This window comes from Brienomyrus brachyistius, chromosome 9 (assembly GCF_023856365.1).
Source record: "Brienomyrus brachyistius isolate T26 chromosome 9, BBRACH_0.4, whole genome shotgun sequence".
NCBI classification, from domain to species: Eukaryota; Metazoa; Chordata; class Actinopteri; order Osteoglossiformes; family Mormyridae; genus Brienomyrus; species Brienomyrus brachyistius.
This window is the reverse complement of record NC_064541.1, coordinates 16,616,843-16,644,390: the sequence shown is the minus strand read 5'-3', so window position 1 is coordinate 16,644,390 and position 27,548 is coordinate 16,616,843. Positions and strand designations below refer to the sequence as shown.

General features: G+C 42.2%; 1 long non-coding RNA gene across 1 annotated transcript; it reads left to right on the top strand.

Moving 5' to 3' along the window:
* The first annotated feature begins 80 nt into the window (after positions 1–80).
* LOC125748404 (uncharacterized) lies at positions 81–27,548 on the top strand. The gene is made up of 3 exons (XR_007399542.1): positions 81–206; positions 713–808; positions 27,087–27,548. It is a non-coding gene; the product is annotated as an uncharacterized LOC125748404 (long non-coding RNA).

Genomic DNA, 27,548 nt, shown 5'->3' with positions numbered 1-27,548 from the left:
AGCTCCACCACTGTTCCCGTCTTTCCATACCTGTTCATCGATGTCGTCTCTCCTCACAACAATTTGCACTCTTTCTCACCAGCATTGTCCAGAATTACTGACAATACCTTGGCAAGACAAAGCGGGAAAACCTGGCAATGACCTTCCTTGAACGTCGCTTTTGTCAAGGTCATCACCTGATGGCAGCGGCTACAGGGAGGAAAAAAGTAGGACAAAACATTTAGAAGATAAATGATTCCTTTGAAGCACAATGTCTTTTTCCTTACCCTCTCCAGAAAATAGTGCTGCAAGTGGTCTATATAACAGGTCTTTTCAGCAATCTACTTTGCATAACATAATAGTATAGTTTAAATCACCTTGCCAATTATCTCATGCATGGAGATGATAATATTATTACAGATAATTATTTTTTAAATTAAACTTATTTTTAGTTACAGCTGTAATCTACCTAATAAATATCCCAATTACTCATTAATGTGGAGTGATGAGTGAGGAATCAAGATACCTGACACCTCCCCTTTAAAACAGTGTGTCAACCAGTGAGGGTCTCTCTGAAAGAACAGCCAGTTGAGTGAAAGCTGTCAGAAGATGTAAAAGGTCATTCTTGCAGTGTGTATTATGCATATTATCAGATCTAGTACCTGTAGATCTGAACTAGATATGAACCCCCTATCTATTGCTTACTGAGTGACAACAGCTCTTCTACGTTTAGGGCTGGATCTAGCTGCAGGCAGAACAGGCAGTTTCCCAGTTGTCCCCAAAATACCTGGGCTATGGAGGACGTGAAATGATCGTCACCTATGAAAAGGTAGAGCCTTTAACGCTACCTGAAGCATGTGAACTTTGAGCTGGTCAAACTACAGAAAAGAAGTGTTTTGCTCAATTGGTTTAATCCCAATTCACATATTTTTAGGCAGTAGTTACTATTCCACTGTGATATACCATCACGTCAACAAACTACTACGATAACTAATAAAGTCAACCCAGATACCAGGTATGATTAAGATATCAGGTAGGTGTGTTGGAATAAGCTTATTAGCAGGAATGAATAATATTATCAAATATTTCAAAATCTGCAGAAGCTGTTATACTAGCAAATACATATATTTTGTGCATGTTTATCTAGTGTGGATGGTTTGCATGTTTGCTTTATTCTGATCCATCATATTGGTTTAATTTGTCATATTATTAGGTAGGTTCCCTATGCACTTAGTAAGCAAATCCAGGGGCCTGTCCAGCATATGGATGTCACTGTAAATGGCACATTCCTGCCACAGTCCAAGAACATGCTTAGGTGAATTAGTGCTGCCAAAATGTCCATAGGTGTGAAAGTGTGCAAATGGGGTGTGTGTGTGTGTGTGTTTGTGCGCACGCCCTGTGATGGGTTGGTGCCACATCCCAGGTTGGCCAGGAATTAAAAATCAGCCCCGAGTTTAAGGGCCCTCTATGGTAAATTTTGCCAAGGGGGGAGATCGATTAATTTTGCGTGCCCACTGGGAAAATGCCCGGTACCCCAGATGACCAGCCCAGCCCTGTAGTCTCCTGGATTGGCGTCGGACCCCCATGACAAGCCGTTACAGAAAACTCATGGATTAAAAATATTAAACAAATCCAAGAACATATGGAAGAAGTGAAAGTCTGCATACACAAGGCCATCTGTAATTATAATGTGCTCTATTGAATAGCTGTAATAGCTTCTGATCAGCAAAAGTATTAGCTAATGCTAACTAGAAGTAATTCTATGGACGCTGGGGCCCTGAGCAAAAAACTGCACGGGGCCCTCCAACGCGCCCCACCCAACATGGTGAAGCTTATGACCATTATTTTAGCATTAAGTCTAAATAATTTATACCAACAAAGATAATTTAATAAACACAATCCCTTTATTTTCATTTTACTGTGTAAAACAGCATGCACAAATAAAGGAGATTTATTGTTGCATTGTACTATGCAACCAGCCCGGGGGAGGGCAGGTAATTGCCTGCCTTGCCTGTCCTGTCCCTGCGCCTCTTTACTCATCGCACCAAAAGAGATCTGTGATTTAGGGGAAAACATAACCTCTGTCCCCTGCCTCATGCCCCAAGCTTCCCTGGATATTCTCCAGGCCTCACCAAGACTTTGTAATGGATAAGCGGTTGATGGATGGAGAATATAAACCTAGAGGCTCTGAATCTCGTTCAGATCGAGCAGTGATCATCGCTCGATGTTCAGTTGCCATTGCTCTTTGAGCACAAGGTTCAGTGCCAGTTTGGTTTCTTTGTGTGTTTCTTCTGGGTTTTGTTCCGATGTGTTGCCATCGTCGCAGGTTTGTGGATCTGTGTGCCAGTCTGGTGTTTCTGGGTTTGTGGTTTTGTCTGAATTGGGTTAGCTGGCATCCTGTTCCTTTGCTGTCCGCTTGCCAGAGTTCTGCAGTCTTCGCTTCAGCTCTATTTCCTGGGTTCCCCTTGCTCGTTTCCCAGTCCGTCCGCAGTTAACTTTTTGTACACCTTGTTCTAGAGCCATCCATCCAATCAGGAGCCCCAAAATCCCGTTGGTCATCAGCTACGACTATGCGGTCCTCCGCTTCCCCGAACGCGTGCCTCCGGATTTTAGTGTCCGCCTGGACCTGTATGCATCGGTCGTGTGACTGCAGCAGGGACATAGAGGTTTCTCACAGTTGTTTTCTTTTCTTTCTTTACTAAAAGTCATGTAGAGAGATCTGTCGCTATCCACGTTTATTACATTGTTATATGGCTATACAATCCAACCATGAAAGAAAACCAGGGCACCCAAATTGGTGGTGCTTATTTACCCAAACATACAAGAAGAAACCATCTGTAAACAGAGGTGTAAGATCCCAAGGAGAACACAGAAAAATACACCGTCTGACCTACAAAGAAGTTGCCATTTCAATTTATATCAGCCAATACTTAAGAGCCAATGACTGGATCATTATTACAGCTCAGCAGAGTTATGCAGCAATGAAGTAAAATCTGCTGAGTACCTGAATCTACTGAATGTCCAGGTTACACCTCCATCCATCATCAATGGATTGTTTTCTTCCCTGTTGGCATGGACATATTCCAGGACAAGGATGCCAAGATTCATTGGGTTCGAATTGTCAAAGAGAGGTTCAGGGAGCATGAGGAATCATTTTCACGCATGACTTGGTCACCACAGAGTTGTGACCTTAACCTCACTGAAGGTCTTTGGGACGTCCTGAAGGAGGCTTTATGGAGGTTCAACTCACTTGTCAATGCAGGATCTCGGTGAGAAATGAATGCAAATCTGGATGAAAATAAAGGGTGAGATGTTGCATAAGCTTGTGGAAACAGTCACATGACAAATGTGCACCTTAATCAAAGCTAAAGGCCGTCCAACGAAAAATTCAAATGGAGACTTTTTTTTTTGGCTGGGTAGTATAATAACTCTCCCCTCAACCGAAAGTCACTTTGGATAAAAGCTTTGTACAAATAAATAAAATGTTAAATGTTAATGGAAGTATTAGCAGGTCTGATACTTCTGCACATGTGAGGCAGCCGTCCGCGTTTATTCAGCCCTGTTTGTAGTAGTAACAGGACTGGAAGCACGTCTGCTGTCCGTAGCTGTGTTTGCAGCTGTGTGTTCATTGCACTTCAAAGTATAAATGGACATTTAGACCGTGAAAGTCAATATTCATGCTTTAACTGAGCAAAATGAATCCTCTTCATGACTGTTAGCTGTAATTATGCATCTTTTCTATGTTCCATGAACATCTAAAAGACTAATAAGTATAATACCGTATCGTCTAAGTAATTACACTTTATTTTTACTTATGATAAAAGATAAATGATTCTTTAACATAATGTTTATAACATATTAGTACTTATAGAATGTAGTTATTCTATATATTAATTGTGACAAAATAAGATGCAGATTACGTGAATTATCATATACTATGTGAAGAAATCTCTAAATGCATTATATGGAGAGAAGTTTTGCGACATATCACATAATCATTCAATCCAAGTGCTTCATTCAGACCCATTGCCACTGGTGTTTAAAACCATGTACCCAGCCATGCAGTCAGGTTTACAAACGTTTGTGAAAGAATGGGCCGTTCTGAAGAGCTCAGTGAATTCAAGTACGGCACTGTCATAGGATGTCACCCTTGCCATAAGTCAGTTAGTGAAATTTATTCCTTGCTAGATATTCCGCAGTCAACTGTAAGTGGTATTATTGCAAAGTGGAAGCATCCAGGAACAACAGAAACTCAGCCAGAAAGTGTCAGACCATGTAAAGTAACAGAGCGGGGTCCCCGAGTGCAGAGGTGCACAGTGCGTAAACGTCACCAATGCTCTGTTGACTTAATAACTGCAGAGTTCTAAGCTTCTTCTGGCATTAACCCCAGCAGAAAAATGGGCACCAAGAGCTTCATAGAATGGGCTTCCATGGCCAAGCAGCTGCAAGCAAGCCTCACATCACCAATCGCAGTGCCAGGCATCGGATACAGTGATGCAAAGCACACTGTCACTGTGCTCTGGAGCAGTGGAAATGTGTTCTGTGCAGTGATGAATAACTTCACAATTGCTTCTCTGTCCGGCAGTCTGATGGATGAGTCTGAATTTGGCAGATGCCAGGAGAACATTACCTGCATGACTGCATTGTGCCAACTGTAAAGTTTGATGGAGGATGGATAATGGAATTGGGTTGTGTTTCAGGGGTTGGGATAGGCCCCTTAGTTCAAGAGAAGGGAAATCTAAATGCTGCAGCATTTTTGACCAATTCTATGCTATCAACTTGGTGGGAGGAGTTTGGGGATTGAAGGCCCTTTTCTGTTCCAGCATGACTGTGTCCCATAAAGACAAGGATGGGAGAGTTTTGTGTGGAAGAACTTGACTGGCCAACACAGAGCCCCTGACCTCAACTTCACTGAACACATTTAGGATGAACCAGAACAAAGATTGTGATCCAGGCCTTCACATCCAACATCTGTGCCCAAACTCACAAATGCTCTTCTGGATGAATGGGCAAGAATTCCCACAGACACACTCCAGAACCTTGTGGAAAGCCTCCTCAGAAGAGTGGCAGCTGTTATAGCTGCAAAGGAGGGATCAACTCTACAGCTATAAAAATTAAGAGACCACTGCACAATTTTTTATTTAACTCACTTCTCAATTTATGGTTGTGCGTCTATGAATAATGTATTTTCTCTTTTTGCCAACCGCAGCCTGGTTCTTCCCTGTTTCTCATTAATGAAGGGCTTCTTCCTTGCTTCATGGGGCTTCAGTCCATCTTCTAGGAACTTGATTTGAACTGTCCTAGCAGTGCACTTCACACCTGCACTTAATGTTTCCATTTCCTTTTGATAGTCAGTTGGTGCCTTCCTCCGATTCTTAGGAAACTGTTGGATAATTTAACGGTTATCTCTGGCATTAGAAAGTGACATCCTCCCTCTACCTGACTGGATTCTGGTCATTCCCAGTGTCTCCTGCTTCACCTTATTCATGTGTGCTGCTGTCTTAGAAATTGTGAGCCCAGAAGCAGCCTGCTGCTCAGCGTAGCTTTATGGCAACAGAACCAGGATTAAATCAGGATTGAAAAATGCTGTGGTCTCTTAACTTTTTCCATGACTATGATGCCTATAGATTTAAAATGGGATGTCATAAAAGATCCTGTTCGTGGAATGGCCAGGTGTCCCAATACTTTTGTCCATATTATGTATATGAAGTCGTGCTGCTGATGAAATAATGAATATTACACTAATGCCCATGGACAATATCGTATGTAATATAAGTAATGGGCACACATGGATTCCATTCAAATGACAAATGTTTTTATAAAGCTTTTAAACTCCAATTTCCAATGTGGGATGTAAATAGTAAAACAAGCGATTTAATTACCACAGCAATTAACGAGCCCTGTGCCCATTGATAAATCAGTAAATGAGCCTGAGAGAGCCCCAGTTGGATTAGTTTCTTTATTTGGTCTTTTACAAGGTGACATGGAGTGATGTCCGGAGAAAGCGCAGAGGAGTATGTCTGCAGAGGTTTGTTTTCCTTTTAATTCTAAGGCTCTGTTTAGCGGTGGCTCGGTGGTGCCGTGGTCAGCTTTGCTGCCTCAGGCCCGTGGGGTCAGGATTCATGTCTTTGCATGTTCTCCCCATGTCATCAGGGGGTTTCCTTCGAATACTCCAGTTTCCCCCGAACAGTCCAAAGACATGCTATGCTGAACTGGAGTTACCAAATCGCCCCTGTGCGTGTCTGTGAGCGTGAGCGTGTGTGTGAGCGTGTCTGTGAGCTGTCGCCTCATCCTGGGTTGTTCCCTGCCTTGTGCTTGTAGATCCCAGAATAGGCTCCAGACCTCCCACAACCTTGTATGGGTGAAGCAGGTACAGAAGATAGATGGATGGATATAGGTTTATTCTTTTTCTTTTCTGGCTTGAAGTGGCCATGACTCTGTCATACATATTTTTCATTTCTTTGCCTTCCAGAGTGTCTAACTAATCATATCTATTTTTACAACCACAAACAGCTCTAAGGAAAATGCCACTCACTGTGCTGGCCTCCTGTGCCAGGGAAATGATAGTTTATTATTTGAGCATTATCTGATCTTTTATACCTTGTGTTATGTACCAAGTGCTAGCACACCTTTTCTACTATTTTAATTTCTGTTGATGAACTGGCTAAAATGAAATTACCTCCAGCACGAAAATGCCACAATATTATTTTGCCTTCAGTGCCCATAGCTGCTTCTGTCCTTAATATCGTAGCTTTAAATTTCTCGGAGGGGGTGGGCAGTGCTCAAGCTACACTGTGATGTGAAATTCCGAGAAGCTCAGGTTAAAACGTCCGCTGAATCTACTGTTAAACCAAGACTTTTTTTTTTCCTTCAGTTTGTTTATTCATACCCTCCTTTCCCCCACGCTCGCTGTCAGCAGTCAAAGTGCTAACGAGATGCAATTATCTGCGAAATGTGCGTAATGTCACCCACTCCCACTGCTTCTCTTCGATCTTCTGCCATATTGTTTGCCGCGTCCCTTGGTAGGTGCAGCTGCAGTGAACGGAGCAAGCTGAGCTCCTCACTCTGGCCGGCTGCCTGCACCCTCCACCTGTGCAGCTCACCATTCCCAAAGAGATCTTGGTGTAAATAACATCAGCTGTGTCCTCTCAGACTTCCTCCATGCTAAACCCACCTCTACGTTGTCCAACTGTGCAATCGAAATTGACTCATAGTTTTGTGAGCAGAATAGTCGCAATGACAATGCTCTGTGCAGTGCTGGCATTTTTAAATCATCTGATAGGTGTTCTGTGTTTAGAGCTCACTGGATTCCTTTGGTGTGCTGTGTGTGTGTGTGTGTGTGTGTGTGTGTATTAAGGTTATACTATGTTGTGGGGACCAAATATTCCTCATGATGTAATAAAAACCTGATATTCTGACATTGGGGGACCATTTTTCTGTGAATGCAATCGAAAAACTAAAAATGTATTTTCTTTGGTTACTTATGATTAGGGTTAGGGGTGGGAATGGGGTTAAGGTCGTCAAATTGTGATTAGAGTTTTCCCCAGAGGAATGAATGGAGAGTCCCCAAAAATAAATAATTACAAACCTGTGTGTTTGTGTTTGCGTGCATGTGCGTGTGAAAGTGTTGGTTACCTGTTAAGAACTCAAACCTTACATTTAATCCTATACTAACACGTTGTCCTTCAGAAGAATCTTTATGTTGCCAAAAAAATATGATTATCTCACAATTTATCCAAATGACATATCCTCGTCTGTTCTTTCAGGAATCAGATTCCATACTTATAAACAGACATTGTGGTCTTTGTGTAATACAGTCACTAATAGCTAAGCCCAATCTGCATCCATCAGCACTTGACAACCTTGCGAAATAACGATCGTGAAAAAGGTATACTCTGTTAACAATTTTCTGCTCCTCTCGCCTTGATCTGCCCAGCAACGATTATAAATCATGCTCTACAGTAAGGATGCCATCCAGTCCCATTGATTAGTGTGGAAGTCAAATATTTTTAACACCATTTGTTTTTTCCTGTGGGGTTGCTGGAACAAATCATACTTGTCACAGATCGGGAGCCTGACAGACCTCCCTCGCTAGGCTCCTGCAGCCTCTATAATGCCATTTTGTGAGCTGCATCATCTTCCAACCCTTTCTTTTTCAGTATGACAGCAGGAACATCCTTTTCGTTAGGGGGTCCTATTGACAGGCTAAACTGTGAGTCATGAGCATCGATGTCTAACACCTGGGCTGTTGACGGAATGCTGATCCAGTGCTAATTTAGTCTGACGGCTTTTTACCAAGAGCTTGATGCCCCTCTAGCGCTCTCAAACACACCATTTTTTGCAGCAAAAGGAGTGTGAGTATGCGCTCAATTATCTGAGTTTGCTAGTGTTAAATATATTTAAATAACCTTGTGTGTTAAACTTGGAATATAATTGGAAAATAGTTGGCTGAGAATATCTTAGGTTCAGTATTAATACTAAGCTAATCAGGAGCAGGTATTGTGGCTGGTCAATGGGCTGAGTAAGACTTGGTCACCTCCGTCCTGAGAGCCTGCAGGTTTAGATAAGGGTCCCACATTTTGGAGGAGGGGCTGAGATGTCAAAACACTGGAAGTCAGATATTTTGGCCATTTCCTGGTGCGACTGACTTGCAGTGACTTTTAAAAGTCATCGGTTCCTTTTATGACATTTTTATTAAAATTCCACTGTGGAACAAGACGAGTGAAGGTCGTGGTACCTGAACTAAAAATGTAGCACATGATAAGATGACAGAGCTGTAGTGGGGGGGGGTATCAGCATGTCATGTCTCACTGACAAAAAATAAACACTAACGGTGTATTTAAGAAACAGTCTCACAGAGCAGTGCAATCTCATGTCAAACAAGGAGAGAAGGTGATTAATTGCTTTGATGTGACATAATCAAGGATTCCTCAGAGCTTAGTGGCTTTTTATATCTGACACTGAGTGTGTGATGTTGGCTGGACCCCATAAGTGGCCCCCAAACTTACCATTTGTTTGACCGACTGTCCCTACTTGTGTCCCGAAAGAGCTGCTTTAAAAGGATCTGTAATCCTCGTTTGTATATAAACAATGTAAACAGTCCATAGAGCTTGTCTAATACCTAAATCCCTTCAAACATGTTGTATTATTCCAGCGTCGTGTGCATTGCGTCGGCCTTGTAGGGACCCTGTCACTGTTTGGTCAAGGAGAATATAAACCAGAATTAAACACTAGACAACTTTAAAAGTATATGAGCAACTTGTTGTACTGACTTATTTTTGGTTTCAAACTGAACATGAGTGAAAATATATAACAAATTGACTTTCATTAATTTCCTACGGAGAAAATTTTACCCTATTAACCTCATGCCAGGCTGCATTGTATTTTACTAGACTGTTTAACTGTGACTCCAGTGTTACTATATACCCTCAGTGTTCAAAGGCCATTTTCTCTCTGGCTTTAGACATTTTTTCCACAGTTATTATAAGTATTGCTTACTGGCCCATAAACACATTTAATTTCTATGATACCAAGACAGGGAATCGTAAGGTCACATGACACTTTTTCCAAGCTCTTTCCATTAACTCGTTTAACTTTGTTTTTAATAGGGGTCAGCATTGCTAGTAAAATTTCCCCTGTAATTGATTGAATAATATTAGATTAACCCCGTCCCCGCCACACACACAGGCGAGAGCATGCATGGAGTAGGGATAGAAATATTTATTTCTTCCCAAACAACAGGTGTACTCATTGTGCAAACGGGTAATATAGAACATTAAACATAACGTGAATGAATTCAGCTGAATTAAATTAGACTGAAGTGGCAGCTTGATAGGATCAGTCCCTGCAATGTCTGTCATTTCCCCATTTGACCAGCAGGTGTCACTGGCCATCCCGTTCCTTTCTGTGGTTGGTTCATTTCCAAGTCCTTAGTGTGTTCCCCTGCTCTCTGGGCCGCCACATGGCTGAATGAGTGGAGCCAGCGGTTAAGAACCGTGCATCCACGCCATCATGAGTTGGACTAGGTTTGACATTTTGTTATCACTGCCCATGTCTAATTTTGTATTTATGTTCTATTTTAGATAGAGTACTGTGCAAAAGACTTAGGCAGTCAACGAAATTGTTTAACGCTATTTATCTGAGTAGTTTAGAAATGGCTAAGCCTTTGACAGATATATCTCCCCCCATCCAACGCCTTCGCCGCTTCATACCCCCAGCGTGAACAGGCGGGTCTGTGACCAGCGCCTCCATGGCTGCAGGACCGGATGGCTGTTTGTCTGTGCTGGACTACCTCCACCTCCCCATTCCCTCACCTGTTGCGAGTCGTGTCTTTTCATGTTGTACAGTGTAGTGATCATGTGCTTATGTTGCTGAGGTGTTTTCTCCTCCTCTCTCCTCATGTCATCCTGTTTCTCTTCTTCTCTCCTCCCCTGTCTCCCGGCCGGTCTACCCCCTACTGTGATGTTGTATATGTAAGGTCGGGCGATGGCCTGCTTTTCGCTGGTACTTGTGACTAGTGACATGGTATATTGCAACAGCAATAAAGGGTTTGAATCAAATCATATTTTTTCACCAACAGGAAGATCATTTGACCTTCATTTTCTTTGACTGCCTACGATTTTTGCACGCTTTGCAACTAGGGCAGAACAATGTTGAAAAAATTCACATTGTGATAAAAATTACAATATTTATAAAACAAAAAAAGATGTGATTGTGAGGTCATCAAACCAGACCCCCTCCGCCCCCTTGGTTACATCTGGACATTCTGTCCATATATGTTATGAACAGAATCAGTGACAAAGGGTAGCTCTAGTGGGGTCCAGCACCCACCAGGAACGAATCTGACTTACTACTAGCGGTGCAAACCAAACTCTCACTCCATTTGTAGAGGCACCTAATGTCCCGCAATAGCAGACCCCATACCCCACACTCCTGAAGCTTCTCCCACAGGACCCCCTAAGGGACACAATCGTATGCCTTTTCCAAGTCCATAAAACACATGTAGACTCCAGTACCTTCAGTATCCTTGTGAGGGTGAAGAGCTAGTCCAGCATTCCGTAATCAGAAATTCGCGAAATTCTTCCTGGATCCGAGGTTCGACCGACGGACGGACCCTCCTCTCCAGTACATAGACCGTCCCAGGGGGGCAGAGGAGTGTGAGCCCCCTATAGTCAGGTCTCATCCTCCGGTCCCCTTTCCTAATGATTAGGACCGCCACCCCAGTCTGCCGATCCAAAGGCACTGTCCCCGACAATGCTGAAGAGGCAGGTCGACGAAGACAGCCCAACAACATCAAGCGCTTTCAGGAACTCATGATGAATTTCATCAAACCCCCCTGGTTTGCCAGAATCATTTTGAGGCTGATCAAAAGTCCTTTTCCATGGTCTCACCAAACTCTTTCAGAACCCAACTTTTTGCGTCATTCTGTTTGGCCTGCTGGTATCTGTCAGCTGCTTCAGGAGTCCCACAAGCTAACCAAGCTCAGAATGCCTCCTTCTTCAGCCTGACAGGCTCCTTTACCACTGGTTTCCACCACCAGGGTCTCTAGTCTGAACTGGTGGTTGGTGCATACACACAGGCAACAGTCAGAACCCATTACCCAAATATGAAATTAAAGCTGAACACAGCTCAGAACATCTGTGCTGTGTTAACAGTTGGGGAAAAGTACATTAATAAAAACACATGCATTTTTGTTTTCTTTTATAAATGTAAACGCTGTGATTGCTATAATAATAACTTTTGTCATAATATGTGAACCTGTCTGGTTATGTTGCTTTAAGTGCTCATTTGAATTAGAATTTATGACACACCACAGCACACAACAATGAAATGCATTCTCCGCATTTAACCCCGACGTGACATAGCAGGAGGCAGCTACAGTAATTCAGCACCCGGGGAGCAGTGCTTGGGGGTGGTACCTTGCTGGTCAGGGATTCAAACCTGCACTTTTTCAATTTCAAGTACACGCCCCTAACCATTAAACCAGCACTGCCCACAATTAGAGCAGTTATATATTATTATTGTGTCTTACTTTATTTATTTGTATTAATATGGAATGAACATTATTAGATAAGGTCATCATTCTGAATATTTTAGGACAATGAAGAAACTGTTTGCTGGTCTCTGCGGATCCTAAGAATAGGATTGAATAAGATTCCAAGTCTCCAATTAACCAGACTTGGTCTTTACATTTACAGACATTGACGGTCTTGTCAATTTCCTAAGTACATAACAATTGTCTCCACTTGGTTCTCTTGGTTTTCTTGTGTTTAATATGACCTCTCATCATGTGAACAGGCATAAGGTCTGACTGCATGGCTTCAGTGGCGGACTTTGTATTCTCTATCACCTTCCTTATAGCGGAGTATTAAATTTTACGAGGCGACAGGGTGCATACTGTTCTGTGCGGTATCATGCACTCAAACAAGAATATTATTTCCCGCTCCATATTAATGATGTTGCTTAATTGAAATGCACTGGTGGTGAACGGCATAGAGGAAAGTAAAGTGAGAAAAGAAAGTTAGCAAAAGGAATGCGAGAAGGGCCACAAAAATGGTTAGCGTGATGTCCTACTACATTAGAGCAACCCCATCTTCTGCTCTGAACATGTACAGTACCGTGCATGTCTTAGGCAGTCCAAGAAAATTTATGTTTAAATGAACTTCTGGTACATGGAGAACTATAAAGATTATGTCTATCAAAGTGTGTTTTTTGACTTGACCACCAGAAAACGTGTTTGGCTAATCAATGTCAAGTCATTTAAATAATTAATTCATTTAATTGATTGGTGAAATTTAAGAAATACATGGAATGACTGGGGCCATGAGGCGGTACGGTGTGGCAGTGGTGCTCTGGGATCTGGGTTCAAGTCTCCATCAAGGTTTTCCATGTGCGGAGTTTGCATGGTACTCCCAGGGTTGTGGGGTTTTCTCCAGGTATTCTGGAAGTTTCCTCTGGCTGTCCAAGAACATGCTGAGGTAATTGCCCGTAGGTGTACATGTATGAATGAATGTTGTGTTTTATATAAAATATAAAAAGCATGCAAAGGAACCATATGCTCAAAAGGAAATGTGCTACATGTATATAAAAAAAGTATATATAAAATGTTTTCAAATCTCTTTCTTAATCTTTTAAAAAGAACTGTCAGTACCTTCACATGCAGAATTATAGCTGTGGTTTGCGTCGTTAAAATGTTTATCGGAGAAGGAATAAAAGTTTTCTTGTACATTGTGCATCTTTGAAGTTGCAGCCTGACTGTAACACCTTCGGGAGTGATTTGGACGATAGTTTGTCACAGTTTGAAAGTGTAGCAGCTGCTTTCAATAAACTGATTAGCAGTTGACATGTATTGTGAAGGTAATGTACCTGGCCTTGGAGTCACCCTGTTGTAAGTGGAAAAAGTGAACGATTTCAGTGTGCGTTCGGCAAATAAATTGCAGTTCCACTATAGTGGTGGATGCAGAGGAACGTGCGTGGTATATGTTCTCAACATACATATTGTGAGGCACAGAAATAAACGTGTCACTTACAGAGGTCTGCGTTATAAATTAGCATGGCTGACGGTGGGTAATTCAGTCAGAGTAAACAAGGTGTTGCAGTTCATGCTCAAATGGCCAGCGAGGCATTTTTAAAAGGCTAACATGCCTTAAGAAAATACCCTATACATCAAATACGAGGTTAGCTTGGGGAAAACAGCAACAGCCATTGTCATTGCCAGTAATGGAATTGACAAAGGGAGGTGAAGTAAAACTGTGACTCAGTGGCATGAGCCTGAATGGTAGGTAGAATAAAGCAATACAGCAGACAGTCTGTGAATCTCGGCCTGAATTATACACATTCTGTATCCATAAAGGAGAACCACAGGACATTAGCTAACAGAACTGGGTGTCTGGTTCCAACAGTGAAAGCTTAATGGTGTGGGATGAATTGTCCCGATTCCCGATGTACTCTCCATCAATTATTATGAGGACTAAATGAGATACTTAAAGTCGCGCCTAAAAGACTTCTGAGATCCAACACTGAGCCTTCTGTGAGATTTCCTTAAAAGAAATAAACTGGAAATGGAACTCATACTAACCTTGCCATGACTTTATAATTTATTTGGGTGGGGGGGGGCACAGTGTGTGGCTCAGCGGGCTCAGCCTCTGTGCCAGTGATTGGATGGTCACCAGTTCAAGCCCAGCCTTGGCACATCTGTGCGTCCTTCAGCAAGCCCTTTGGCCCTCAGGTGCCACAGGTAGCGGTCCTTCTCTTCCAGGCGTATCTTCACCTGAGAGGCAGGAGGCAAAGGGAGAATTTCCCCACAGGGATCAATAAAAGCGATAATCATTATTACATAGAACAGAAAACACAGAAGTTTCACTCTTTTCCTTTTCATTTTTTTGCTGAATTAATTTTTTGCATGTGAAACTCGATGGTATGAGGAGGACCAGGTCAATAATAGTCATTTGGCACAGGGTGACATGGAAGCCCAGAATGGACAAGAATTTGGGAATCCCTTCCCCCAAGAGCAGGGAGGAAATGCGGCAAAACCCCTTCTGAATAATCTAATTTAAAACTCCCTTTCCGTCGAGGTAGAAAAAAGGAACCACTCGACATATCCACACGTCTAAGCACAGCAGCCCGGGTCTTGCTTAAGGTTGGGCTCTGGTCCAAGGTTGCAGTCAAAACAAAAGCACAATGCACTAAAGCATAAGGACTCAAAGAAATGAGAAACAGATGGAAAGAAAGGGATGGAACTGTAATGAAAAAGTTCCATGATCCAAGTGCACAGCAAGCAAGTTTAACAACTCAGGAGGAGGAGCGACCGACACCAAAACGTAATTCAAGAATCAGGGTGAAAACACGGGGTGAGCCCAGAATCCGGACTGAGGTGATGACATGTACTGGGTCCGAATTGTATTCGACTGATAGGATCCAAAAAGAAAGCAAGACTTCAGAAGCCAATAGAAGTCAACAATAAGCACAGCATGTCAACAATTCAGCATGAGGGCCTTGTTTACCTTTGGTTTAATAAGGGGATGTGCTTGTGTCCTGCTGAGGTGGGATGTGGTCTGCTTGGGTGTGGCTGTAAGGCCTGCTGAGGAGCCCTTCACTAATCTTTTAATTACCTTCTGAAGTGCCTTTGTTGAAGCAGGAGGTCATAACCGGGGTGGTGTGTGGTTCAGTAGGGTTGCATTTTAGCGTCAGCGGAATACTGGAATTTCTGTTAGACCCTTGAGCAGTGGTTAGCACTGTTACCTCACACCTCTGGGACCCAGGTTTGAGTGTCCGCCTGGGTCACATGTGTGTGGAGAATTGCTAAATTGCCCGTAGGTGTGCATGTGTGAGTGACTGGTGTGTGAATGTGCCCTGCGATGGGCTGGCCCCCCATCCTGAGTTGTTCCCTGCCTCTTGCCCATAGCTTCCAGGATAGGCTACGGACCCCCCGTGACCCAGTAGGATAAGCGGTTTGGAAAATGGATGGATGGATATTATATGAGTGTGTGTGTGTGTCTGGACAAATGGAATATATGAAAAGAAACATTTAAATATACCTGTGAAAATGGAACATAAATTCCATTTTGAACCTTATAGATTGTCTACATTTGTTTTTCAGAAAGTTCTGGAGAACACAGATATGAGCCGCTGACTTATAGTGTGTGATCTGCAGCAGTAAGTTTAGGAGGCAGAAAAGGGAGAAAAAAATCTCATATCATCCTGGTGTAATTAGGAAACAGCTGGCTTCAGCGGTGATGTACTAAGAAAACAGAAAAAATGTCTTAATAAGCATTTTGATGAGGAAAAAAATTCGACATGAAAACATTCTGCGTGAACTTATGTCGCGTCACGAACGCGGCCGATTCAGACAGACGCAGAAAATCTCCGGAAGCAGAAGGGCAGCGTCTTTCATCTCGAGATGTGAATCGGCATGCATTAAACCTGAAAGTGCATAATGCATAACAATCCATGGGTCCGCACACCCCGGGCGCACGAGGCTGAAGTGTAAAGCCGCTATTGGTTACACAGCACAAGCCCCTGGATACAGGGGCGACCGATTCATTGGCTTCTCATTTTCCATGCAGGGAACTAGGGGGGATAGTTCCCTGCCGCCTCCCCACCCCCCAGCCTTCCCAGGGCCGTCAGTGAGCTCAGGCCTTTGCCAATCAATTAGACAGAGTAACACCCAGTAGCAGGCGAAGGGTGTCTCATGCATATTTATACGCTGATTATGGGTGTTGATTTATCTGTCTACGACAGTGAAGGATGATGGGCCGTTTGGAGCTAAATCTCACACACCGGACCCGACGTGTGCAGGGTCAGCGGCGACAGGACCAGCAAGGGAGGGGCTGTCAGACCGCTGTGGGTCCAAGGGGATTAAAAATAGAATGTCCTGTTGACCTTTAATAGACGTACCCAGTAGGATTCCGCTAGTCTTGTACCTCTAGGGATGTCCGTAGAAATAATTGCTCTGGGTATATAGATACCAGGGTCTTCAAGAGTATTCAGAGTCAAAGCGTCCACTGATTACACGCTAATCCAGAGCTATTGCTATTCTGTGTCACATCTAAACTACCTCAATCATTTGAGCATATTTATTCGGGTTTAATAGTTGCTGCACAAAAAAATGTTAAAGGGATGGTTTTGTTGATGTGAGCCGGCCTGCACTGACATTGATGAGAATAAAATGAGCCCCCAGTCTTAGGAGAAAAGGGAGGGGCCCACTCTTCTGAATAGCGTAAGACCTGTCTCTTCAACTCTGCCCGATCTGCAGCTTTTAATACCGGCTAATACTTCCCCCTTCACAGAACGGCAATAAGTTTTACAGCTCCTTTTGTTTAACGTACGGCTATATTGTAATGGGGAGCAGTCTAGTGCTGCTTAAGGCTGGGTGTCGTTTTTCAATTCTGTTTCGGTGACATTGATTTCATTCATGGGTGACCGCTTAGAAACTGCATCCCTGCGAACCCTGATTGGACTGACCACGATGTCAGGGTATAAGCAGGGTCAGCCGAGCGACTTTGGGGGGGGGGGGGGGGGGGGGTACTTTGTATACTAGATTAAAGGCTGCCTGGGTCATTTCTGCGAGTTTTAGGCATTTTTTTCTTACTTTTCAGAAGTGATCTGTGTTGTTCTTTAAAGGCACATTATCTCTTTTGTTATTTCTTTAATAACACTCCATTGATTTGACACGCCCTTCGGGTACTCCTGCTCTGCATTTACGGCAGGCCTCCACCCGTTTCCAATAACAAATATCTATATATGGTTGAAGATATCTTAAATAAACACTTTCAGTTGTTGGGTGAATGTTTTCATGGCCTAAATCATCATGCTTTTCCTTGAGAGATAGCAGTACAAAGGCACTGGTTTTTAAAATGGCAGTTTCTCAGTAGACATATTGTATGAGCTGTATTGCTGGCTGAAGTAATTTGAAACAGATTGCTTTTATTAAATGTGCCGTTAACGGCTTTGTTTAAAACCAAGAACGCTGAGGATTATTCATCGAATGACTTTCCTGGCAGACTGATAAAATATATAGTGCATCCCAGTATTACTGTAACTGCTTCAGTCCAAACCTTTAACTCAGCCTGAAACGTGGGGGTGGGATCCTGGGATCCATGAAGATAATATGTGCTGTGTAGGGGGCGTGCTAGGAGGGGTTATTTCATGTATTTGGCCCAGAGAATAAAAGGGAAAAAATGTGCTTCATATTGCTTCAAAATGGGAAATAGCATTTTATTTTTCAATATGGGATGATCCCGAAAAATACGGAAGAGTTGGCTACTTTAGTTTTGAAATTTTATTAAACAAGGTATGCGGCTCCCTGGGCCTCAGCTCGGCTATACTGTGTGTGAAAGCCTCCCTGCTTGTATGTCGCCTTGCCCAAAAGCGTCTGCTAAGTAAAATAAATGTAAATAACGCTAAAGTGACTGTTGGCATTTTCCCAGCATCTCACACCCAGAGCCCTCATTGCAGTCCTATAATTCTCAACCTTTACCTTTACTACGGATAGCGCAGTTAGCCCTTGTTTGCACTGCCAGCCCTGAATACTAATAGATATTTCAAACTACTGTGGTCGTCCCTGTTCAGAGTATAAATATTTATTGAAGCCGAGGCCTATGGCCACAGGGATACAGACATATGGGTAAGTGTTACCTTGCTGTTGTCTTTGAGTATCTCAGCACTCTGTCGTGTTTGACTCCCCTTTCCACACTCTGCCCACACCTGTGCCCACACCGGCTGGTATTCCACAGAAGCTTGGAAAACGCAGATCAAGCGTGGTGAGTCGCCCCAGCCGACGCACAGGAATCAACGTCTTTGTGATGATGGCCTTTTCGGCGCTCGCGGACTCCCAGAACCACAAAGCTTTGTTTTGTTTTGTTTTCTTTTATTTTTGCCCTAAAGTCGAGCATTTTCAGTAAAGCAGCACAGGAACAGCACTTCGGAATTCTAAGTCTGTGGTTTGCTGGTTTTCTGTTGTTGTGAATTCTTACAGTATGTAAATCCACGTGCCTTGCAGTGCAGTTTACCCTGAGTGATGGCGGCTGTTTAACACTGGTTGTCATTAACCGCGTTGCTTTTCTGACGTCATACTGATGCTCCAACCATTCCTCCAGTATTAGTCTGCTTTCTTCTGTCGATTCTCCTAAATTACTCCAGCGTTTGAGCACATGTTCCATTGCTAAAAGCTGGCATATATTAAAAGAACAAACTTCATCATTGTAATTATTTGTAGGGGTGACCAAGGATCTCATGAGCCTGGCAGGGAAAAGCAGATGGAAGATGTATTGATCAATGGATAGATTGAAATATAGGAATTAGGAATCGAAATAGTTTTACACTAAATTCATGAAACATCACATTTCCACTCAAATAAAAAAAAAAAACCCACCAGCAATAGCAAAATAGTTGTAGTTATATAATAAACACTAAAATCATGTATTATTCAGTGAATGCAGGCAATTGTTACTAACGACCACAGATTAATTCTGCCGTGCTCCTTGTTAGCTCTCCTCAACTGGCAGCTGAGATACAGTCCCTTGTGAACCAGAGCTGGTTATTAAAGAAAGAATATCGGAGCCTTGCTGAGTCAGGAGGAGTTTCATCAGGTGACCCTAAATTGAATGAATTCAGAGGTAGTGGGTAGCCCTGCGGAGTGGTCTCCAAAGCATTATACTGGAGTAATGAAAGCTTAGCGAAATATATGAAGTCGAATGTTTATTCTTATTTAATCTTCAAATGCAATTATAGGCAGCGGCTTACGCTCTGGATGGACCGGCAAAGAATAAGCAGAATACAGAAAAGCGTTTTTTTCCCCCTCCCCCGCAAGGGACACGGAATGTAATTTGGAGGCAAAATCAAAATTGCGGGCAGCCGTTTAATAAATAATGTCGCAAAATAAAGTCGCCGTCTCAGATCAAAGAGAAAAAAAAACGCCATGACAGTCAGTGAGGCAGCGTGACGAAAACTGAAGGAGTAATTAGCGTGCGTCGTTAGGGGATACTTATGTTGTTATAACCAGAGGAGAATCATTTCCGTTTATCGGCCTTATATCCAACCTTTGTTGTTCTTTTCAGCCATCCTCGGCGACTGAGCCAAGGTTGTGTTAAAATAAACATATACATGCATGATATGCGGCTTTGTGGCAGGACACCCAGAGAGAAAACTGTTCTATAAATTATAGTAAATCATATGTATGGTGTTGATATGTATGGCCACATAATTTTCTATAGAACTGTAATTTACCATTCAGCAGTATGCAGTGGCTCTCCCAGTATTTATTTATGCCAGTAGAATACAGTGACACTAATAAAATGTAACAATATGCAGTTTCATTTGAGTCTCTGCAGATCAAATATTTTAATTCCATGCATGAACATTAATGTTTGCTGCAGACGTGTCGCAGAGCACAGCTTTCAGGTACATGTAACTGATTATAAATACTTTTTGGACTTTATTTGTATTACACCTGTCATAAAAACGCCCGGGGAAGCAGGAGCAGGGAGACAGAGAATCGGGAAGCAGGATTTATTGAGGGGAAACCAGCGAGGAAGACGAGGCAGCACAGGTAACAACTTACTGACTTCAATGACAGGATTGGGGAAACACACTTGAACACGGACTTAAAATACAGAGACTTAATTACACAGGATGGAAAACAGCTGGTAAACGCGGGGATTCCACACGAGGTTAACGAGGGGGCGTGGCACACAGGAGGATCAGATGCTCGGGCGTGACAACACCTATTATTGTTATTATTTCAAAATAATTTATTCATAGCCATATGAACTGGAATCTAAAGAGAAATTAAATGGAATTTCGAAAGAGCTAAACATATGTCACTGGTCTTATGTTTGTCCGTCACAAGTCCAGTGCGTACTGGCCAATTGATTTCCATTTAGCGCTGTGTAACAAGGTTGGCTTCCCCCAGCCTTGCCACCCCAGTCGGCATATGGACAGGCACCCTGAGCCGTGCCAGCGAACAGGTGGCGCTCTGTGAGCGAGCGAGCGAGCCGTCTCCAGTCTGCCTTCCAGCGCATGCTACGTCGAGGACTTACGGGCAATTTCTATGGGCTTCGCTCAAGGCTTGTTCTCCAAGTTTCTCTCCAAATTGTCACCAACACAAGTATGTGATGCTCCCCACTGTCAATAAACTTCACTATGTGAACTGTATTTAAATATCCATAGTGCAGGCTAGAATCTTTCAGTGCGCATGTTACCTCCCTGTTAATCACACACACACACACACACACACACACACACACACACACGCAATACCTGGAACCTTCTAAAGACGTTATTTTTTTTTAAAGCTAAGTTCTTCACTCTTTTCTATTTCATGCCACTCCAACTAAGTCAATGTATGGGCCTTTTTGAGTTTGCTGGATGACAAAGGCTCCTTACAAGGGGAAAATAAAAGCATTAGGAGAGAAAACCCACCTGCCAGTGAAAGGCACTCATTTCGAATTTAAGCAGGAGACTCGCTCTTTGTTCATGTAGTCATTAATGCACTTTCATACATCTCAAATCCACGAGGGGTTTTTCTTGGCAGTCACCCCAACCTTTCCCAAACTATTGTGTGATCGTCAAGGCCTTCCCATGGGCATTTTAAGAGAATTCCTCCCTTCTCTCTGAAGGACCCTGAACAAATTTTGGACGTGTCCTTCAAGACCCCCTAGACACCTATGACAGAACGGCTGGCACAGTGGTTGCTAAGATGACAGACTTGGAAAAAAAATGTTTCCTTACCTTACTCTCAAGTATGTCCAAAAAGAAATGGTAAGCTAAGGACTGCCTGTTGTTACTGAAAGTGGTGTATTCTGAGTATGTCGGCATAGCCTGCTCTGACAGAATTCAGAACTTTATACAGACTTTATACTAAGCTTTAATACACAGATCATGGTGCCACAAGTATACAGAAAAGAGTAAAGCGGAATTATGCGCATCCTTCAGCTGAGAGAGCAAGCTAAGGACTCGGAGCATTTGTTGCAAATCTGTGGGGAAAATGCTAGATTTATGACTGTGATTTTTTCCCTTTTGCTCCAGTCGATTTCTCAATGCTCTTTGTGCGTTTTCTGGAGGGACTGCAAAACAAAACAAAAATCAAACCTGCATCAATGCAGGCAAAAAAACGGAAAAATACTCACAGACAATTTCTTATCAGGTGGATATATACAACGGGAAATTAATATTTGTCATGGCAACGCTATGCAGTCAAATCAAGTGAATCTTGCAACATCATCCTTTTTTCATAGTGCGATGGAGGAGAAAGAGAAATAATAAGTACAGAAGGCCATGTTTACCCATGTTGGTGTTAAATTGAAAGACGTCCCAGTATTGTGTTGCGCTCGCAATATTTAAGCATGCAGGCATGGTACCCCAGTGCATGCATACGTGTGTGTGTGCGTGGCGTCCAGATATACCTTACCTTGTGGGGACCAAATGTTCCCACAAAGTGATGAATACTCTTTTTTTTTTACCTTACGGGGACAAGTTACCGGTCCCCATGAGGGAAAACTCAGTTTTCTAAAACTCCATGACCACAATCAAAAAAGTAAAAATGCAAAAAACGATCGCATTTTGTTTGATGGTTATGGTTAGGGCTGGGTAGGGGTTAAGGCTATCATAGTTAGCGTTAGCATTTTTCCCATAGAAATGAATGAGCGGTCCCTGCAAATATAGGATTCCATGTATGTGTGTGCATGTGTGTGTGTAGTGTGTGTAATGTTGAGCTCCTGCTGAGAAAATCTATAGTTGTAGTGATGGAAGGCATTGTGCTATAACCCTCCAGAAATATCAGTGTGAATTGTCACATTGAGGGTTGCTGGTTCGAGGACGGTGGCACAGAAGCATTCCTTCCATGCTGGGAACTGGAACTCTTTAACATGGGAGAGCGTTACAGTACGGAGGCGTCCTTTATAACGTGGGAATACATGTGATCTGAAGCAAGGAAATCAGCTCCATTGATTACAAGGAAGCTGAAGCAACCGAATAGTCAGCTACCAGAGAAGTGGCCTGCAACTGTGGCTATTCATTGTTGAGACAATTCTCTTTGGAACACAGCAAAGAATAACAATGAATAGGGTAATAAAACTGTATTGCCCAATATGATCACAATATATCTACACAATTAAACCACATGTATAAAATATATGCACATGATGATATAAAAGCTGACTTGCTAGATATCCAAAGCAATAGCCTCAAAGGATGTCAGGTCATTCTGCGTTCGTGGCTCCTCTTCCGAATCAGATTTTTGAGAGGGAAACTCAGACAGGAGGGCTTCTATTGGAAAGTTAAACTGAGCTGTCGCCTAGCAACCACAGAGTATAGCAACCAAAATGACATTTTGAAACTGATCAGGTCAGCAGACGGCCAGCCATACGCAGTACTGATAATATTCTACGTGTTAGTCAGGACATAGCTTTAACATTCTGTTAGGCATTTGACAAACGAAGTGGTGGATATGAATAATAAAAAATGGTGTTATAACAAAGTAAAATAACAGGATTTGCACACGACAATACTTGCACCATTACAATGATTAATGCAATGGAGGGTAGAATCCCTGGATGGCATGGTGGTGCAGTGGTGCATGGTGGTGCAGTGGTACATGGTGCTGCAGTGGTTAGCACTGTTGCCTCACACCTCTGGGACCATGGTTCAAGGTTCCGCCATGGCTCCATGTGTGTGGAGTTTGCATGTTTTCCCCATGTCATCGGGGGGTTTCCTCCAGGTACTCCAGTTTTCCCCCCGCAGTCCAAAATCACAGTTACCTGTAGGTGTGCATGTGTGTGTGAATGGTGTGTGAGTGTGCCCATCCTGGGTTGTTCCCTGCCTTGCACCCACAAGCTACAGACTCCCGTGTCCCTGAATAGGACATGCACTTACAGGAAATGGATGGGTGGAAGAATACCTGTGTGCGTTCTTCTTCACAGGCAAGAAAATATCGAATATTTACTGAAATTATTCGCTAATGTAACTAGCTTAACCTCTACTTTAATGTAATACTAATTATATTAATATTGTTTCATGTTTTTTTTCTCAAAAAATACCACTGATGTTCTATGCAGATAGATAGATAGATAGATAGATAGATAGATAGATAGGTACTGTAGATAGATAGATAGATACTGTAGATAGATAGATAGATTGATTGATTTCAGGCAGGATCTATATTAGTTCATGATTTGTTCATGAGTAGTAACTGAGTAACTAAGTTATTTGTACCCACTCAAGTGAAATGTTATTTTGGTATCTTGGTTGTTGCCTACTGTTCATGTAACTTGGGCAGCAGACTTATCTGTAGGCTACCAAAAGCATGTTTACCACATCAATGAGCACCTCAAGAAACATGCCAAGTCAATAATACTGGCTTGTTTTCCTATTGTAGACATAGTGCCACGTGACTGGAACAATCTCCGCAGAATTGGGCAACGGCAAACACTCACGCTCAGTTTATGTCAGAAGTGCTCGCATATTAAAGTAACGAATCACAGCCATTTGCACATATTTCCGCCTCTGTCAGTCATCACTCTTCTGGCCTCTGTCTTTGTACCCATCTGTTCTCATCCTTGCTCCAGACGCCATGTGTGCATGTGATAATGCACGTTAACGAGGACGCTGGAACATTATTCCGCTAGTCTGGAGCAGAGAGCAAAAGCAACACTGACATCTGTTTATATCGAGCGTCCTTGGAAGCTGTATCCCTGTAAAAAAACAGAAACTGTGGTCAAAATACCTATCAAAATTTTTAAGTTAAAGCTGCAGAAATGTCTATCGAATGAGCATGAAAACTAAGCAGGGATCTCCGTTATCTCTCCCATGGTGGTAGTCATGGAAAATGAGCCTCATGTAGTCAAGCGGCAAAGATGCTGGTCCATGTATGTTGGTCATGAATGGAGTTTAAAGGGGCATGTGAGGTGATGATGTCATCACATCTGCTCTAAGCTGCCATTGGGTGTTTCTCAAAATGTGTACTTGACTGTATTTGTGTGCTCGCATACTCACTTTATGTCATCTTCCATTGCCAAAGACCAGTTCCAATACTAAGGATAGAAGTACAGTAAAAATCTCCGGATGTTGATTTTGCCCTGCCCCAATTATCAAAGTTGCATGCTCGCTAAATGAGAACAATCCCACGATTCATTGCATCTGAAGATTGTTCTTGAAAGGCAAGCTGGTGAGACTGCTCTTGGCTAGAACACAAGTACGATCTTTGCGTTCTCGGTACTGAGGAACACACATGGTGACAGCCTAGACTGGCAACACAGCTGGAAAGGTCAGCATCTGTTCCTATGTTTATTGAGTCTCCTAGCTTCCATTTTTAAAAATAAAGATTGCATATTTATAGTATCGCAACATTGTACAAATTATGCAGTACTTGAAGTGTTCGATTGTACAAATTTTTATCTTATATTTTGTTGAAAAATCTATCCATTTTTTTCCCGATACTCTGATTGAACATTTTCCCTGCTTAAATGTGATGTGTGATCTTTGATGGTGATTTTGGATAGTGATGGTGATAGTGATGAAAAGGCATATCGCATACTCATAATGTTGCAACATTGTACAACTTACAATGAAGTGTTCGATTATAAGATAAAAATCTGTACAGTTTGTCGAAAAATCTATTACGTTACTTCCTTCTGCTTGACCAGCTTTAACCTGAACACCTTCCCTGAGTTTCCTTATTCAGGACACCTTTAAAATGTTTTAAACGTGGCGTGTAATTTGCCTTTCACAGGAATCTTTGATGGTGAATGTCTCTTTATACATTTTTGCATGATTGCAGACACATTGTCCGGCCTTGATAGATTTCACACTGGATATGCGTAACCTAGAACGTTATCACCCTTTACAAAGACTTTTGCTTCAGATTTCAACATGAAAAAAGGCGAAAAACCCTACCCTTCTGAAGTGATCACTGGTCATGCGAACAGTATGTGATATAAAACTGACACTCTGTGAAATGTTCTGTTTGCACCATCCATGTGACAAGACAGAAGTGTGCGCAGATTAAAAGCTCACTTTGAATAGTCTACAATAGGTCATAAGAATGGTTGGAATCTCCTTTTTGCAGGAACCTGACATAAAGATGATGCTAATATCTTTTCCAACTTGTCACTTAGTTATCTATAAAACATTCTAGCCTGAAATGTCGGACCCTGCCACAATATCATTCTTTTCACCACCAACGTTAAGACTGGAGCCGATTGGCAAATGAAATAGCAAATTCTTCTTTTTGTTAGATATTTTCTGTCATGCAAACTGCACATACATTCAGTGCTACTTTATTAGACACACCTAGCTAGTACTGGGTCGGACCCACTTTTGCCTCCTGAATCACTATCTGTCCACAGCAGCCTTGTTGTATACCGTTATTGAGCAAACTTTTATAACTCAAATAAAACATTACAATGGATACTAGGCTCAGCCCAATTAAAAAGCAAACACTGACTGTGGCGGGAAAACTTCTCCATTGTAAGGTGACTCTACCTGTTATTGTCAATTACATGCAGCATTAATCATTTCTACAACCAGCTGATTTACATAATACACTCAGCAATTACACAGAGGTCCAACAGTACAGAGGGTAAATACCATTACTAGCCACTACTGAAAAGCAGAATAGTCCTCTGACTATGAGAACAACTGTAGTAATATCACCCAACATGAGAGTATATGTTATTGGCAATAATGTGATGAAAAATTTGTATTTTTTTTTTGACATTTAATTTACATTTGCTTTTAAGTATTCATTTGCAATTATAATATATGTAAACACGCTTTACACAGCATAATTTTCACCCCAACACCTTGTGGAAGTAAATCTTGAATGATTTCATGAAAATACAGGTAATGATAGAACAAATAAAAATGGTTTTTAAAGTAAGCTGCAGTGAGATATGCTTGGACTGCAGTAATGTCACTGAGGATGCAGTCGATTTTTTCAGATTTTCTGAATCGATACTGAAGCCATCATAACTGAAAAAAGTGAGCAATCCCTCAAATAATATAGAATAATTATACAAATATGAAATCGGGTCATTAGATAATTTTGAAAATGAAGGATGAATCAAGACAAAGATTTGGTTTTAAAATTTCATAAATATAGAAATATTGATGAAGAATGATGTAGATGTACAGATGCACAGGAAATAATTAAATGTATCTGCATTGGCACACATTTCTTGGTTTTACATAAAAATGTAATTGGTACTGGAATGAAGACTCATGGATTCGGAGACTAGGTTCTGCAAGAAGCTGTACTGTACTGTATGTGTCTTACTGAATGTTGACTTAACACACCATCCAATGCTGACAGTCAGGGGACTAGCTAGACATTCTGGGCTCTGTGACAAAATTACACCTTGGGGGCCCCCATCCCCTTTATATTATATAATTTTACATATTTAAGGGCCCCTCTGACGCCCCTTCTGACACTTACATGATACATACATAATAATATGTTTTAAATCCACCCACTACACCCCTTCTAGAACCTTCTCTCTGTAATCTGAGCTGCTGGGCCTGAAGATAATAATACATGGAAAACAAAGGGTAAGACTTACATATGAACTCATTAGTAATTACGGCGTCTTAATTTTTAATTACCTGGTGCACAGGTGGTGTAATGATAATCAACGCCTCGGAGTGAAGGTCACGGGCAAGTGGTTTTTGGAGAGATGGATGGCGACGTGCCACTTATGACATCCGCCGAAACAATGCTGGTGTCAGAGGCGTAACAAAGGTGCCCAACTGGGAGAGAGGGACCAAGGAAATGGGAGCACTGGGAAAGGTCATCAGGAATGATAAAGAGTAGCTATACAAAAGTTAAATAAACATTTAGAAGACACACGACAGCAGCAACAGGAGTAATAATAGAAATTATATATTTGTAAGAAGTTGTTGTATGACTCTTGCTCTTCTATCACTTACGTTGTTACTGAGTGTTCATCGGGAGTGCAGCCTAGCTGCACTTGTGCCTAGCTGCACTTGTGCCTAGCTGACTGCTTGATAGCTGTATTTGTCGAACTTGTACATTGCTTTGGAGAAAAACATCTGCTAAATAAAAAATGTAAAGTATA